General features: G+C 40.7%; 1 protein-coding gene across 1 annotated transcript in view; it reads left to right on the top strand.

Moving 5' to 3' along the window:
• Window positions 1–5,753: 5,753 nt before the first annotated feature.
• Window positions 5,754–18,650, top strand: part of LOC101437762 (contactin-associated protein-like 4) — a 194,181-nt gene continuing 181,284 nt past the window's right edge. The window contains 1 exon segment of the mRNA XM_058299594.1: window positions 5,754–5,853. The gene's annotated coding sequence lies outside the window, so the exon portion shown is untranslated.

Raw genomic sequence — 18,650 nt, 5'->3', positions numbered from 1 at the left:
TCCCTCTGCTGACTCTCCACACAGATTCCCCAACTGCACTGTCACCATAACGCCCGTTTCAGTCACAGCAGTCTGAGGCTGGACCCTAATTCACCGCAGAGATGCCCATACTCGCCTCCTTCCATCACGAGGCCAAGTCGGTAGAGGCCCCCTTGAGTCTGGCTGGACTTGCAACTTGCATGGGTTGATGGGTTTCTAATCTGTAATGGGGAATTGTAGCCTCTAAATCAGCCCTTTTTTTTACTTTTCAGCTCCTTCCTCCCTACCTGGGACTGCTGATCTGTTATTTTCTCCCATTTCTCTTCCCTCCCTAACTTAAAAAATTACTGGCCTAACTCAAAAACAAACAACAACAACAACAAAAAAAAACTACTACGCCCTGGGCTTTGGGGTGGCTTGTTATGTAGTTGTGACCGTGTAACCCCGGCTGTGTGTTCTGACATCGTAGGAGAGCTTCCCTTTAAGGTCATGCTCAGGGACGTGCTTTTCCCCCAGATGTCTGTTCTTTTATTGTTATATTTGATACTGATTTCATGTTCTGAGCTTTCCTCCCACATTTCACTGAGGTCGCCATCATCAAAGACCCCCCACTGGGCTCTCGCTGATCTCGGGCTCTGAGGTCTTAGCAGCCTGTGTCCTGTACCAACTTTCTGCCAGTTCCAGGTCTATTTCTAGCCTGGATGTGCCCGTGCCCTGTACCAACTTTTGTTTGTGCCTTTACTTGGAGATAAGCATTTGTTAAGGATCTGTTGCATTGGCAGAAGGTACAAAGAATTTTCCTAGTGGATCCTAGGGGTAATAGTGAGTGGTGCCACTCCCATTTCTATCCCATGACTCCTGTATCTGTGAATCCTGGCTATGGGAGAAACAGCACCGTAGAGTGGATGCAGATTTAGAGTATATCCAGTCTCCTAGAGAAAATTGCCCCAGCCCTGCAAAGTATTGCCATCTAATTGGCACTAAAATTGAGTCTTCAAAAGGCCATTCCCCTGAGTTATCAGTCCAGCTGCTTCAGGATGATGGGGAACATGATAAAACCAGTGAATTCCATGAGCATGTGACCATTCCAGCACACGATTTACTGTGGTGTGGGCTCCTTGGTCAGAAGCAATGCTGTGTGGAATACCACAGCAGTGGATAAGACATTTGGTAAGTCCACGGATGGTAGTTTTAGAAGAAGCATTGAGTGGAGAGAACACAAACCCATATCTGGAGTATGTGTCTATTCCAGTTAAAACAAATCACTGCCCCTTCCATGATGGAAGTAGTTCAATGTAGTCAACCTTCCACCAGGTAGCAGGCTGGTCACCTCATATCAGGTGGTCATGCCATATCAGGGGCTGAGCGTGGGTCTCTGCTGCTGGCAGGTTGGGCGCTCAGCAGTGGCTGTAGCCAAGTCAGCCTTGGCAAGGGGAATTCTGTGTTGCTGAGCCCATGCATAACCTCCATCCCTACCCCCATGGCCACTTTGTTCATGAGCCCATTGGGCAATGATAGGAGTGACTGGGAAAAGAGTCTGAGCATTAGCCACAGAGCAGGTCATCTTATCCACTTGATCATTAAAATCTTCCTCTGCTGAGGTCACCCTCTGGTGAACATTCACATAGGACAAAAATATTTTCAAGTTTTTTGCCCATTCAAAAAGATCTTTCCACATACCTCTTCCTCAGACCTCTTTGTCACCAATTTTACAATTGTGTTCTTTCCAAGTCCCTGACCATCCAGCCAAATCATTGGTGACAGCCCACAAATCAGTGTACAAATGCACCTCTGGTCATTTCTCCTTCTAAGCAAAATGAGCAGCCAGGGACACTACTCAAAGTCCTGCCTCCTGGGAGGATTTGCCCTCACCACTGTCCTTCAGGGACATCCCAGAAAGGGGCTGCAGTGCTGCAGCTGTCCACTTTCAGTTAGTGCCTGCATATCACAAAGAACCATCTGTGAATGGGACCTGAGTTTTTTTCATCTTTAGACAACTGAATTTAAAACTCCCCAGGAGGCCATACCTGTGGGTTGAAAGAAAAGGTAATGTGGGAAACGGACTTTGGCCCAGTGGTTAGGGCGTCCGTCTACCATATGGGAGGTCCGCGGTTCAAACCCCAGGCCTCCTTGACCCGTGTGGAGCTGGCCCATGCACAGCGCTGATGTGCGCAAGGAGTGCCGTGCCACGCAAGGGTGTCCCCCGCGTGGGGGAGCCCCACGCGCAAGGAGTGCGCCTGTGAGGAAAGCCGCCCAGCGTGAAAAGAAAGAGCAGCCTGCCCAGGAATGGCACCGCCCACACTTCCCGTGCCGCTGACGACAACAGAAGCGGACAAAGAAACAAGACGCAGCAAATAGACACCAAGAACAGACAACCAGAGAAGGGGGGGAAATTAAAGAAATAATTTAATTAATTTAAAAAAAAAAAAGAAAAGGTAATGTGGCAGCGGTAAGACCATGGCCATTTGGACCATTCCTTATGTAAATTACTGGTGCCTTCGGGACCTGCTTGAGCCTGATCTCATGTGTCCCAATTCCATTTGGTGATGGGGTGCTGCTGTGTCCAGGTCCACAACATTAAAGTCACATTACAAAGACCATTATGCTATTCATGAATATACCATATTTCTCCACTTACTTGGGTCTTATGTAATGTCCATCATTAAGGGTTTTTGTTTGTTTGTTTTTTTAAACTTTTTTTTTAAAGATTTATTTTATTTCTCTCCCCTTGCCCCCCCCCACCCAGTTATCTGTTCTCTGTGTCTATTTGCTGCGTGTTTTTCTTTGTCCACTTCTGTTGTTGTCAGCGGCACGGGAATCTGTGTTTCTTTTTTTGTTTCATCATCTTGTTGTGTCAGCTCTCCATATGTATGGCGCCATTCCTGGGCAGGCTGCACTTTCTTTCATGCTGGGCAGCTTTCCTTATGGAGCACAATCCTCACACATGGGGGTCCCCTCTGCGGGGACACCCCTGCATGGCAGGGCACTCCTTGCACGCATCAGCACTGCGCATGGGCCAGCTCCATATGAGTCAAGGAGGCCTGGGGTTTGAACCGTGGACATCCCATGTGGTAGGCAGATGCCCTAACCACTGGGCCAAGCCCACTTCCCATCATTAAGTTTTATAATTTTCTGTCATATCTTAATTATCTTTTAAGAAATATTATCAGGTACCTTATATTTTTGTTGGCATTTTTATGTTTAATTAGGCTATTAATTAGGAAAGTGATTAATATTGATATATTGATTATAGTGCCAGCATCTTTTTAAAGCCTTATATATATATATATATATATATATATATATATATATATATATATATATATATATATTTTAGGGTAGGCAAAGTAATAAAGAGTTTATTAAGAAATGAGAAAAAAAAAAAGCACATAACTCCATTCACGTGCAGGCATGCTTCAGGGTGAGACGTGCACGTGGGGCCCCTCAGGTTAGGCCTTTTTAAGACCTTTCCTCCTTCCCTTTCCAAATATTGTGGAGGGGCCCAGCTGTTTGCTGGTCTGATTGGTTGCCCCATCTGTTAGCTCTCCGGGGACAGTGGTGAGGCCTTTTGTTTGGATGTATCTGGGACCAATAAGGAATTTTGGATTTTTCCAGGGCTTCTCCTTGATCCTGGAAAGAGTTCCAAATGGAACCTCATGGCCAGGTCTCAGTGGGGTCTTTCCAGCTTTGTTCTTAGTAGGAGCTTCCCTCAGGGGGGCTTCTGGGTGTGGTCTCATGACCATGTTCTCTGCTGGGTCTCAGCTATCTTCCCTCTTTCCCTATACTAACCTGCCTCAACTCCCCTGTCAGAGTTTACACCCTTCTTTTTAAAAAAATTTTTAAGAGTTACCAGGGGTTAAACCCAGGACCTTGTACACAGGAAGCAGGTGCTCAAGCACTGAGCTACATCCCACACCTTATTCTTACCAGGGAGTTGAAGGGTGATGGTCATTCTCCCGTAGCTGCTTCCTGCTGCTTAGGGCAGTAAAGCCTGCCTGACAGAATGTAAAACTCTCCAGCTATTCTATTGAGGTTCAGGGAAGATGGGTCCAGCACTGTGGTTGAAACTAGATGAAATCCCTGCATGACAAATACCTTGTTCTTGAAGGCATTAATTCTGGAAGAAGTGAACTCAGAATCTAACATACCTGGTCCTACTAAAAGGATAAGGAAGATGGTGGTGAGCAGGCCCCAAAAGGGGACCAGCCGTGATGCACTGGACCGTGAGAGTGAGCAAGGCCAGGTGCCGTCGGCCTGCTTCCTCCCGAAGTTGATGGGAAACAGCATTTTTCTTTTACTTCTTTTATGCTGCTGGTTAACTCCAGGGAGAGATGGTGGTAGACCTTGTAAGTTTGGTATAAACTGCAAACCCTAGTCCCACGGCAGTGGTTATGCCTAGGACAGCTAGAGAGTTAAGAAGAGAGGCACTGCCCTGGACATAAACACACAAAGACAGGACAGACAACAAGACAAACATATGGCAAGCAAAATAAAGGCCGTACTTACGAGAGTCATTCCTTTATCTTATAGGCATGTTCATTAACTACTTAGAAAATGAATTAAGTTTACCAGGACATTTAACATGTCCAATATCCCTCTGCCTATGCTCTAGAATAGGAGAGATATTACCATATTCATCAGGTAAATAGCTTCAGCACTTAATACTAGTTCATACACAAGTTCCTCTTTGAGCTGCAGTTAATAGATCTAAGCTTCAGGTTTGCAACACCATACTTGCTATCTTTCCATGGAGCACGCCATAAACCAATTGTGTTGGTTTAAGTTCTGCTTACATCACTCTGGCAATTATTGCTCCACTACCAAAGGATATTGGTATATCCTTTACACAATGAGCATGTCACAGCACAGTTGATCCTAGAGAAAAGTTAAGAAGGGAAGGCTCTAGTGTCTCACTGGACTGGTACATAGTAACCTTTGGCACTATGAAACAGCCAGTCTAGAGACAATGTCCATTGTACATCTGGCCATATCAAGCCATTGCCAGGTGCTGCACGAGTCTGAAACAGCAATGTACTTTTCACCTACTTCAAGACCATGTCCAGAGAAGTGATAGATACTTTTGTTTTAGGGATCACAGTGACTGATTTAGCCAATAACTCAAACAGAGAGGCACAATGCAAAGTATTTGAGCCTGGCTTGAATGCACAAGAGTTTGACAGCACTGAAGTGTATCTCTTTTAATTTTTATGCACTTTCTAAATACTTCCAGTGCAGTTTATCACATATTAAATGGACTTAATTATTTAGTACTTTACTTTTCACTTTTAATTTTTACCATGATTACATTAATTGATATTTCATTTTAACAGTATAGAAAAAACTACTTTCTCCATTGTTTTATGAAAACCTAAAATTCCCAATGGAATCAAGATGATCCCCACCACCACCACTTTAATGTGCAGATTGAGGAGGCCTCTGACATAAACCTTTATATTTCCTAATGATTTTGTTTGTAGGTTGATTTTGTGCTATATTTAATCTATGAATTATAACGGTTTTCCATCACCTTTCCATTCTTAGGAATGGAACTTGCTCCCTTTCTTTCCCTCCTGTGCTGTCTAGGACTTCCATCCAACGTGCATTCAACAGAAGAATTAGGTTTGGCCTCCTCGACTTACACCGTGCTTCTAGCCTTCCCCATTAAGGCTGACATTTGATCTGGGGTTTGTAAGGCCCTAAGTTTCTGGTTCTGAAAGGGCTCTAACAAGCACACTAACCTAAATGCAGCATTTCCACTGACAGACCATTGTGAGGAGCCACTGACCTCTGCCCTGCCACCATCATCCTTCAGCAGCTCCTCGGAGCTGTCCAGCAGCCACAGCCCTGGGTTTGCAAGACTTAATCGAAGAGACGGTGAGTCTACTTGTTAACACTTATCATGGTGAAACTGATTACTTTACAGCAATTTTGCATTTATGTTGATAAAATATTATATTATTTTCACTGCACAGAAAGTAAAATTGCAAATAAGTATTGACACAGATTTCCTGAAATGCTTGTTTGAAATTTATAGTACATAAATATTACCTCACTGTTGGTCACCATGTCTGGCAATACTAGTTTCTGATGCTGAACACTGTGGACATGGAGAAAACTGCACATTTAAACGTTTCATAAGATCATTTCAGCATGCAAATATTTTAAATGCCATTGGATATAACTAGTTCTTTACTGTATCTTGGAAAATACTTTTGATATCACAGTATTCAATTTTTATGGGTATGTTGGCTTTGATTAATCAATCTTTTATTTCAAGCAGAACAAAGAAGTTGAATGGTATATCAGATTGCTGTTGCTTCTGTTACCATGAACTTAGTGGCTTAAAACAACACAAATTCATTCTGTTACTGCTCCAGAGGTCAGAGATCAGCAGTGAGTCTCACTGGGCTGAGAACAGGGCATCACAGGGTTGCCTGCCTGGTGGAGGCTCCATGTCAGAGGCACCACATTTTAGGGCCCCATGTTCTTGGCTCAAGGTTCCTTTCTCCTCCCTCAAACCAGCTGTGGCTGGTGGGCTCTTTCTCAAGGTGCCATCTCTCTGCTACTTGACCCCCTGAATAACTCAGGAGAATCTTCCATCTCAAGGTCAGCTGATTAGCAACCTTAATTGCATCTTGACATGCAGCACAGCACATTCACGAGCTCCAGGATTCTGATGTGGACATCATTGGCCATTACTCTGCCCACCACAGAAGGTTAGAAAAGCACTTAAATTCCTCTTCTTATCCCATTAGGTAATGGAAACTCAGTGCTGAGTTCACCACCCATGAAGATTTTCCTGTTTATACCTTTGAACTCTTCTATCCTAGGGATGTCTGCCTGCAAGCCCACATTGAAAAGTAAGTGCAGAAAATGGATTCTTGCTCTAGAGAAATAAAAAAGCCATTGGACTTTATAAACTTTGGGAAGGGTAACACAGTAATCCTTGTCATGCAATACTAAGGCAAAAAGTCTGTGCACAAATTCCAGGGAAAGAGAACTAGAAATACTTATACAGAGAATATTTGTAGCAACTACAGCCACATAAAGAAGACCCTAGTAACATATATTATGTGCTTTGCCCCATTTTATGTCCTCTCCTTCTTTATAAACTTCTTGACTTCTTTAGTGCTGTTTCTCAGCATTTAACAACATTCACTGTAGTGTGCATTGGACAACAAGGAGAAGACACACTTTATTTCCAATTTTTCAGTTATTTTAAATTTTTGTTAGATAAATTAATAGATGGCTACCTCACACAAGTGCTTATAACAATATAGACATTTAAATGTTATCACACTCATTTTGGATTTATTTAAATTTTAATTTAAATTTAATTTCAGTATTTCAGTAGATAAGATTAGCTGATGAAGTGACATGAGCTATGTGGGTACACAACCCTCTAGCATCTGTGCTGGAGAGCATGTACCAAGAAGAACCCCTATGCCCCATGCAGGGAATATTTAGGTGCTTGTTAACAATAGCATAATGAGGTTTACATCCTGTTTGACTGGCTTTGTCATGTATATAACCACTTCTTCCCTTTGCACATGGTTCTCAGCAGCAAGCAGGAAACTTTGGTTATGTACAGGGCAGGAGCATAAGCCTGGCTTCTGTAGTCTCCTTCCAGGGCCCACCAGGCCTGCCTTCCTGAGACACTGTAACCCAAGGGCATCATAGGGAGGGCAGGTGACCCTGTGCACAACTGCCAAGGACCACTTGATTCTACCACTGCTTCCTCATCAGCAGCCACCCAGCAGCCTCTGCACCAGGCCACCTGATGCCTGAGTGATGGCTGAGTGCACCGGGATACAGGGCTCATGACCAAAGGAGAAAGATCCACGTGACTACAGGGCTCATGAGCACGTAAGGAAAATCCACCTGAATACAAAGCTCATGACCACAGGGAAAATTCACCATGTAACAGGGCACATGACAACATGGAAAATCCACTGATTACAAGATTCATGACCATGGCAGAAAACCTACCATATTACAGTGCTCAAGAGTACAAAAGGAAAATCCATCTGATTAAAGGTCTTATGACAACAGAAGGAATACTGACCTGATTACAGAGCTTGTGAAAATAAGGGGAAAGCAACCAAATTAAAGGGCTCGGACCACAGGGAAAATCCACCTGAAAACAGAGCTCATGACCACGGAGGAAAATCCATTTGATTAGAGGCTCATGACTAAAGGAAGAATATCCACATTACTACAGGGCTTATGACCACTAGAGAAAATCCACATGATACAAGGATCATGATCACAGTGGAAAATCCCCTTGATTACAGGGCTGATAACCACAGTGGAATATACACCTGTTTATAGGACTCATGAGCACCACGGAAAATCTACCTAATTACAGGTTCATGACCACAGGAAGAAAATCCATCTGATTATAAAGCTCATGACCAAGGAGGAAAATCCTCATGATTAAAGGACTCATGACCAAAAGAGGAAAAGCCATGTGATTAGAGTGCTCTTGACCACAGGGGAAAATCCACCTGATTACAGGGCTTATGAACACAGGGGAAATCTAACTCATAACAGGGCTCAAGACTTCATTGGAAAATCCATGTGATTTCACGTCTCATGATCTCAAGAAATGTCTACCAAGTTACAGGGTTCAAGAACACAGGGTAAAATTCACCAGAGTACAGGGCTCATGAGAACAGAAAGAAAATCCACCAGATTGCAAGACTCATGACCATGGTAGGAAACCCACCTGATTACAGGGCTCGTGACCACTGGGGAAAATCCACCAGACTACAGGGTTCATGTCCACAGGAAGAAAATCAACATCATTACAAGGCTCATGACCTAGGGGAAAGTCCCTGACAACAGAGCTCAAGACCTCATTGAAAAATCCACGTGATCACACCTGATTACAGAGGGCTTATGATCACAGGGAAAAATCCACTGAACTACAAGTCACATGAGTATGGAGGAAAATCCACCTGATTACCATCTATATGACCACAGGTTAAAATGCACTTCATTACAGGTCTCTTGACACATGAAAAAAATCAACCTGATTATATCACTAATGACCACTAGGGAAAATCCACCAGATTACAGGTCTCAAGACCATTTGGGAAAATCCATCTGACTCCAGGGCACAGGACCACAAAGCAATTTCCTCCTCATTACAGAGGGAAATCTACCTGATTTCAGGGCTCAAGACCACAGGGAAAATCTACCTGATTGCAGGGCTCGTGACCACCAGGGAAAATCCACCTGGTTACAGGGCCATGAACACAGACTAAAATCCAACTGATAATAGGGCTCAGGACTTTAGGAGAAACTTCAGCTGATTACAGGGCTCATGACCATAGGAGGAAAATCCACTTGATTACTGGGTTTATGACAACAGAAGGAAAATTCACCTGATTAAGTGCTCATGAACATGGTGGAAAACCCAACTGATTGTAGGATTCATGACTCCAGGGGAAAATCTCCTCATTCCTGAACTCATGAACACCATAGAAAACTTAATAGATTACACAGTTCATGGCCACAGGGAAATCCCACGGGAATAAGGGCTCATGACCACAGGGGGAAATCCACGTGATTGCAGGTCTCATGACCCCAGTCAAAAACCCATCTGATTTCAGGGTTCATCACCACAGGGGGAAAATCACTTTATTACAGGGCTCAGTAGCATAGGGAAAATTCCACCTGATCACAGGACTCATGACCATAGCTGAAAATCCACCAGAATACACATCTCATGAGCATAATTGGCAAATCTACCTGATTACAGAACTCATGACCACAGGAGGAAAATTCATCTCATTACAGGGCTCATGAGTGCAGGAAAAAATCCACCTGATACAGGGATCCTGACTGTAGGGAAGAATCTACCTGATTACAGGATCATGGTCACAGAGGAAAATCTGTTTATAAAACTCATATGCACAGGAAGAAAATCCACCTGATTATAGGGATCATGTACACTGGGAAATCCACTTGATTACAAGGCTCAGGAGCACAAGAGGAAAATCTACTTGACAGGGCTCATGACCATGGTCAAACAACCATCTGATTTCAAACTTCATGACTTCAGAGGGGAAATCCACCTTTTGAAAGGGCTCAGAAGCCCAGGAGAAAATTCGACTTTTTACTGGGCTCATGACAATGGGGGAGAATTCACCTGATTATAAGAATCACGTGCACAGAGGGATAACCCACCTGATTATAAAGATCATGACTGCTGGGGAATATTCACCTGATTATAAGGCTCAAGACCACAGGAAGAAAACGTACCTGATTACACAGTTCATGGCCTCAGGGGGAATAGCCACCTGATTGTAGGGTTCATGAGCACAGAGAAAATTCCACCACTTTACAGGGCTCATGAGTACAGGAAGAAATCCACACAATTACAGGGCTTATTACCACTTGGAAAAATCCACTTGATTACAGGGCTTATGACCACAGGGGTATATCAATCTGAAACAGGAATTGTGACCTCAGGGAGAATCTACCAGATTGCAGAACTCATGACCACATGGTCAAAATCCACCTCATTACAAGGCTCATGAGAATAAGAGGAAAATCCACCTGATTATAAGACTAATGGCCACAGGGGGAAATCTACCATATTACAGAGTATATGATGACAGGTGAGGACTGTCGCAGGAACTTCAGAGAAGACAGAGAATTTGGAATAATTCATCAAAGAAGTTCAAACAAATCTCCTAATTCATTTCAAGATGATGAAGGAAAATATGGGTATAGAGATAAAGGATATAAAGAAGACAATATGTGAGAATAAAGAAGAATTTGAAAGTTTAAAAAGAAACAAATTATTGGGATGAAAGGCCCAATAATAAAGATTAAAAATACATGATAGGCATATAACAGCAGATTTGAACAGGCAGAACAAATCAATAAACTAGAAGACAGGACAATTGAAATCACATGGTCAGAAGAATAGGTAGAGAAAAGAACAGAAAAAATTGAGCAGTGTTTCAGTGATTTCAGTGATAGCATTAAGCACCCAAACATATGCATAATGGGTATACCAGATGGAGAAGAGAAGGGAAAAGGGAGCAGAAGGAATATTTCAGGTAATAATGTCCCAAAATTTCCCAACTTTTATGAAAGATATAAATGTCCATGTAGCATGATATACTCTCATCAAAATAAATCTGAATAGACCTACACCAAGAACATACTAATTAGAATGCCAAAGACAAAGAGTGAATTCTGAAAGCAGCAATAAAAAAGTGATCTGTCACATAAACAGAATGGTCAAAAAGACTTAGTGCAGATTTCTCATCAGAAATCATGGAAGTGAGAAAGCAGTCATATGATATATTTAAGATACTGAAAGAGAAAACCTGTCAGCCAAGAATTCTTTATCCAGCAAAACTGTCCTTCATAAATGAGGGTGAATATAAAATATTAACAGAAAAGCACAAACTGAGAAAATTCATCAACAAAAGACCTGTCCTACAAGAATTACTATAGGGGGATCTTCAGGTTGAAAAGAAAAGTCAAGGGAGAGCAGCTTGGAGTAGTGTGAAGAAATGGAGAGCTTCAGTAAGAGTAAATAAAAGGATAAATGCAAAATCCTATAGTGCTGTATCCTTGAAATACAACTCTACTCTTCAATTCCTGTAAGAGTCAATACATTTGAACAAGAAAAAGGCATATTTCTGGAGAAGAGACATACAAAATATAAAGAGGTAATGGGGCGCAAAAACAACATAAAGAAGAAACAGGGATATAGTAGCAGAGAATATGTATCCTATTGAAGTTAGCTGGTATCTTGTCAAATTAGTAAGTTATAGGTGTAGATTTCATAATACAACCAACAAGGAAATCACAAAGAATGTATTTAAAATATGTAAGGAAACAAAAATGAGACAGTGATCATTTCGGTGCATCCCAAAAATATCAACTATACAGAAAAGGAAGTTGCAATAAAGGAAAAGGAGACAAAAAATATATGGCACATAAAAAGCAAAGGATAAAATTGCTGAAGCAGGTATTGCCTTTAAAGTAATATGACTGAATGTTAATGGATTAAAATCACCAATCAAAAGAGACCAATTGGCAGAATGGATTAAAATAATATCAGCCATCTACATGCTGTTTCCACAATACTCACCTTAGACCCAAGGATACAAAAAGACTGAAAAAGAAAGGTTGAAAAAGATATTCCACAAAACCAGTAACCAAAAATGAGCTGGAAGAGCTATGCTAATATTGGATTAAATAGATTTTAAATGCCAAACTGTTAAAAGAGACAAAGAAGCACATCATATATTAATAAAAGGGGCAATACACTGGAGAAATAACAATCACACATACTGATGCATCAAACCAGAGTTCCCAGAATACATGAGGCAAACTTTGGCAAAACTAAAGCAAGTAATAGACATCTCTAAAAAATAGTTGGAGACCTCACTACAATACTCACATCAATAGAAAGAATGTCTAGAAGAGGATCAATGAGGGAACAGAGAACTTGAATAATATGATAAACAAACTAGACCTAACAGACATGTACAGAACATTGTACCCCACAAGACCAGGATATACATTCTTCTCATGTGCTCATGTTTTTTTTTCCAGGTTAGATGACATTTTGGGTTACAAAACAAGTCTCAATAAATTTAAAAAGATTGAAATTATAGAAAACACTTTCTCTGATATAATGGAATGAAGCTGGAAATCAGTAATTGGCAAAGAACTGGAAAACCTACAAATACATGGAAGTTAAATAACCCACTCTTAAACAATCAGTGGGTCAAAGAAAAAATTTCAAGAGAAATCAGTGCTTATCTCAAGATGAATGAGAACAAGAAAATGACATATCAAAACATATGGGAGGCAGTGAAGACAGTGGTGAGAAGGAAATTTATAGACTGAAATGCCACAATAAAAAGGAAGAGACGATCAGCAAGAAGATGGCAGAATAAGGAGCTCCTAGAGTCAGCCCCTACTACATGGTAGTTGTAAACACCCAGAGCTCTCTGGAGCAAGCTGAAGTACCTGTTTGGGGGAACCAGGAGGCCAGAAGATCATCCTGCAACATACTTGAAGGAATGGAAGGAGAAAACTGCCCATCTGCAGAGACAATTCCTAAGAAGAGTGCTTGATGCTATGGAGGCTGCTGCTCATCATCCACTGGAGGTGTAGGCTGCCTTGGGAGCTGTTCTGCAGCTGGAATTGAAAGCTCCACTTCCCAAAAGTGGAGGAGAAAGAGACAGTTGGGCACCAACTTCAGCTACTGATGAGTAAATTCAGTGAGCTAAAGTATAATCCTGAGAACAGCCAAAGTTTGAGCCTGTCCAAGTCCGAAAGAGACTGGTAGCTGCCAACTGCATGCCTGGCATAAGGGGAAGCAAAGCAGACTAAAAATGACAGTGTTGGTAGGGACCAGCTTCTTTCCATCCAGATCAGATTGCAGCTCTAGCCTAAGCCCCAGTCCCACCTCAAGCAGGGAGGAAGCTGGAGGACCTGCACCAGCCTCTCCAGGAAATTACCAGCCAAGCCACAGAGGCCAATGATTATCCTACTCTGGCAGAACAAGCCACCCCAGGAGCTATTCTGTGGCTGGAATTGGAAGCTCCATTTCCCAAAAACAAGAGAGGAGGAAACAGTTGGCTGTTGTCTTTGGCTACTGATTGGTAGATTCGGTTGGCTAAGATATAATCCTGGGAACAGCTGGGGTATGAATCTGCCCAAGTTAGAAAGAGGTTAGTAGCCAACATTTTGACTCCATCCCCAGCCTGAAGGGAAGCTGGGCTGACCAAAAAATCACAGTGATGGTAGGAACCAGTTTCTTTATCCCAGATTGGCCTGCAGCCCTAGACTAGGCTTCAGCCCCACCTCTGGCAGGGAAGAGGCTGGCAGGCCCTGCATCAGCCTATCCAGGTGACTGCAGGTGCCTTTGGCTGGCACAGACTGAAAATCAGAAGTCTACCGGGGCATCTGTGGTCATCTTGGACCCGCACTGCAGAGATTGCTGCCCATACCTGCAGCTCCATCCCACCCCAGGCAGGGGAGAAAAGGACGTGAAGCTTCATCAGTCTTTCTGTGCAACTACAGTCTAGGCCTGCACTACTTGGATTATGCCACACAGCTGTGACTCCGTCCCTACCCCTGGCTAAGGAGAAAGTTGGGAAAAGCTTCATTGGTCCCTGGCACAATGAGGGCAGTTTGAGCCTCCACAGTTTATAGCACCTCTTACAACCTTGGTTCCTACTGCACAACCAGCAAGGGAGAAAGGGCAATAAGCCCTAAATTAGAGAAAAACTGCACCCAGAATAAATACTCTAGTAAGCCAGATGCCAAGACACCAGCAAATAATTACAACCCACACCATAAAACAGGAAGCTATGGCCCAGTTAAAGGAACAAGATACGCCTCCAGATAATATAAAAGAGCTGAGACAACTAATCACAGATGTTCAAGCAAATCTCCTTAATAAATTCAATGAGATGGCTAAAGAGATTAAGTATATTAAGAAGACACTGGATGACCACAAAGAAGAATTTGAAAGTATATATAGAAAAATAGCATATCTTATGAGAATGAAAGGTGCAATAAATGAGCTTTTAAAAATTGGTATCATATAATAGCAGATATGAGGAGGCAGATGAAAGGATTGGTGAACTTGAAGAAATGGCCTCTGAAAGTGAACATACAAAAGAATGGATAAAGAAAAGAATGGAAAAAATTGAACAAGATCTCAGGGAACTAAACAACAGAAGACATATATAAACATACATGTCATGGGTGTCCCAGAAGAAGAAGAGGAGGGAAAGGGGCAGAAGGAATATTTGAAGAAATAATGGTAGAAAATTTCCCAACACTATTGAAGGACATAGATATAGCACAATGTACTCCCATCTGGAAAAATCCAAATAGACCAACACTGAGACACATACTCATCAGAATGTCAAATGTCAAAAACAAAGAATTCTGAGAACAGCAAAAGAAAAGCAATGCATAACATATAAGGGATACCGAATAAGATTCAGAGCTGATATCTCACCAGAAACCATGGAGCGAAGAAGACAGTGGTCTGATATATTTAAGATACTATAAGAGAAAAACTTCCTGCCAAGAATCTTATATCCAGCAAGGCTGTCTTTCAAACATGAGGGCAAGGTTAGAATATTCACAGATAAACAGAAACTGAGAGAATTTCTAATCAAGAGACCAGATTTTCAGGAAATACTAAAAGGTGTGATAGAGTCTGAAAAGAAAAGACAGGAGAGAGAAGCCTGGATGAGAGTGTAGAAATGAAGATTATTATCAATAAAAGTAACGAAAGTGTCAAAAGAGTGGTGAAAATAAAATGACAGGTAAAACTCAGATAGTCAGGAATAAACTTAACCAATGATGTAAAGCACTTGTATTGAGAAAACTGTAACTCACTGTTAAAAGAAATTTTAAAAGTCCTAAATAACTGGAAGAAAATTCCATGCTCATGGATTGGGAGACTAAATATCATTAAGATATCAATTCTACTCAAATTGATATACAGATTCAATTTGATCCTGATAAAAATTCCACCAGCATTAAAAAAAATTGAAAACACAATAATCAAATTTGTTTGGAAGGATAAGGGATCCTGAGTAGCCAGAAACATAAAAAGGAAAAGCAAACCCTCATATCCAGACTTTAAATCATATTACCTTGCTATAGTGGTAAAAACAGCATGGTACTGGCCTAAAGACAGACACATAGACCAATGGAACCAAATCAATGGTTCAGAAACAGAACCTTACATGTATGGTCAAGTGATTTTTGAGTAGCCTGTCAAACCCACACAGGCCAGGCAGAACAGTCCATTCAACAAATGGTGCTGAAAGAATTGAATATCCATAGCCAAAAGAAGGAAAGAAAACCCCTATCTCACAGCTTATTCAAAAATTAACTCAAAATGAATCAAAACACTAAAAATAAAAGCAAGAACCATAAACCTTCTAGAAGAAATTATAGAAAAATATCTTCAATCCTGCTGGTAGGTGGTAGGCTCTTAAAGGAGATAAGAAGGGGACTGAGATGGATTACTGATGTTACTGTATGCAGAAGTTTTAGTTAGCTTTACCATAAATGTGTGGAAATGTATAGAGTGGATGGTAACACACAATGAATAACAGCTAGTTTATAAAGGGGATGTGACTGATAATGGTAGCCTAGGTATATAAATGCCAGTTGACAGAATGCTAGAGAATAATCTAGGAACTGAATAGCACAGTAAACCAAGAGGTGGATGAGAATTGTGGTTGATGGTACAGATGCAAGAGTGACCTTTGTGAGCTAGAGTAAATGTATATCACTACTGCAGGGTGTTGGGAATGTGGAGAAGCATGGGGAAAATGCAACTAGAGTGACCTATGGACTGTGGTTAGCAATAATAATATAATATTATTTCATCTATGCAAAAGATGTATTGTGTTGATAATGAGGCAGTATGGAAAATGTGAGCCAAATGTACACTATGGACATGGTAGCAATCAGATGATATTATCTTATCTGTAACAAATGTTCCACAACACAGTGTGGTGTGTTGGTGGAGGTGTGTTGTTCAGGAATTCTGTACATGTACCTGGAATGTTTTATGAATTTACAACTTCTGTCATAAAAAACATATTTAAAAATAATAATAGGGTGGGTTGGGGGAAAAACACAGCAAGTGTAAGGTAAGGACTATGCTTAATAGTAAGATTTTGGCAATATTCTTTCATAATTTGTAAAAACATCTCATGACATTGCAAGGTGTTGGTGGAGGGTTGATGTATGGAACCCCTGTATGACGTTATGCATGTTTGCTTTGTACATTCACAGCTTTTACTATACACTTAATTGTTTATGTAAGTTCATATATAAATGATATAATGATAATAACAATAGGTTTGGTTGGGGGGAAAATACTTTGGTTAGTAGTAATATTTTGATAATGCTCTTTAATCGTTAGTTAAAAAAGTTTTAACAAAAATGCAGGTTATTGATGGTAGAGTAAGTTATGAGAGTCCTGTATGATGTTATATATGTTTTGTAAGTTCACAACTATTACTATACACTTATTATTTATGTATGTTTATGTATGAGTGATATACTTCAATAAATTAATTTTTAAAATAAAAATATTAAAAAGGAAGGAAGAGATTAAATCAAAAACCTAATTACACACCTGTATGAACTATAAAAAGAGCAGCAAACTAATCCCAAAGCAAGCAGAAGAAAAGACATCACCAAGATTAAAGTAAAAGTAAAGGAAATTGAGAACAAACAATATATAGTAGAAACACTCATCTTAAGCAAAAGCTGATTCTTTGAGAAGATCAACAAAACTGACAAAAACTTAGGCTGACAAAGAAAAAAAGAGAAGGTGCAAATAAATAAAATAAGATATGAGAGGGGGCACTATCACTGACTCCACAGAAATGCAAAGGATCATAAGAGTATATAATGAAAACATGTATGTCAACCAGTTAGAGAACCTAGATGAAATGGACAAATTCCTAGAAGCACATGAACAAACTACACTGACTCTAGAAGAAATACAAGGCCTCAGCAAACCAATCACAAGCAAAGAGAATTGCATCAGTCTTCAAAAAGTTCCCAACAAAGAAAAGTCCAGGACCAGATGGCTTCACAGGTGACTTCTCTCAATTATTTTAAGAAAAAGAAATTATTTTAAGAAAAATTCATCGAAAATACTGAAGAGGCAGACACTACTTATCTCATTTCTAAGAGGCCAGCATCATTCCCATACCAAAGCTAGATAAAGATATCATAAGAAAACAAAATTACAAACCAATCTCTCTAATGAACAGAGATCCCAAAATCCTAAATAAAATATTTGCAAATTTAATCCAATAGCACATTAAAAGAATGATACAACATGATCAATCAGGTCCTATCCCAGGTACGCAAGGGTGGATCAACACAAGAAAATAAACTAATTTAATACACAAAACACATGATAATCTCAGTTGATACAGAAAAGGCATTTGGCAAAATCCAGCATCCTTTTTTGATAAAAGCACTTCGAATGATAGGAATAGAAGGAAACTTCCTCACCATGATGAAGGGCATATATGAAAAACCCAGAGTCAATGTCATACCCAGTGGTGAAAGAGAGAAAGTAGTGCCTCTAAGGTTGGGAAGAAGACAAGGATGACCACTGTCACTACTGTGCTACAAGTTCTAGCTGTAGCAGCTAGGCAAGAAAAAGAAATAAAGGAATCCAAATTGGAAAGGAAAAAGTAAAACTTTACTGTTTGCAAATGACATGATCCTATATATAGGGAGTCCTGAAAAATCTTCAACAAAGCTGCTAGAGCTAATAAACAAGTTCAGCAAAGTGATGGGCTACAAGATCAATACCCCAAATGAGTAGCATTTCTATATACTAGTGATGCGCAATCTGGGGAGGAAATCAAGAAAAATTCCCTGTACCATAGCAACTAAAGGAATCAAATATCTAGGAATAAATTTAACCAAAGGTTAAAGGACCTGTACTCAGAAAACTATAACACGTTGGTAAAATAAATAAAAGAAGACCGAAAGAAATGGAATGGCATTCCATGTTCATGGATTGGAAGACTAAATATTGCTAAGATAGCAATTCTACCCAAATTGAATTACAGATTCAATGCAATCCCAATCAAAATCTCAACAGCCTACTTGGCAGA

Source organism: Dasypus novemcinctus, chromosome 6 (genome assembly GCF_030445035.2).
Source record: "Dasypus novemcinctus isolate mDasNov1 chromosome 6, mDasNov1.1.hap2, whole genome shotgun sequence".
NCBI classification, from domain to species: domain Eukaryota; kingdom Metazoa; phylum Chordata; class Mammalia; order Cingulata; family Dasypodidae; genus Dasypus; species Dasypus novemcinctus.
This window is presented reverse-complemented; position numbering and strand designations above follow the sequence as displayed.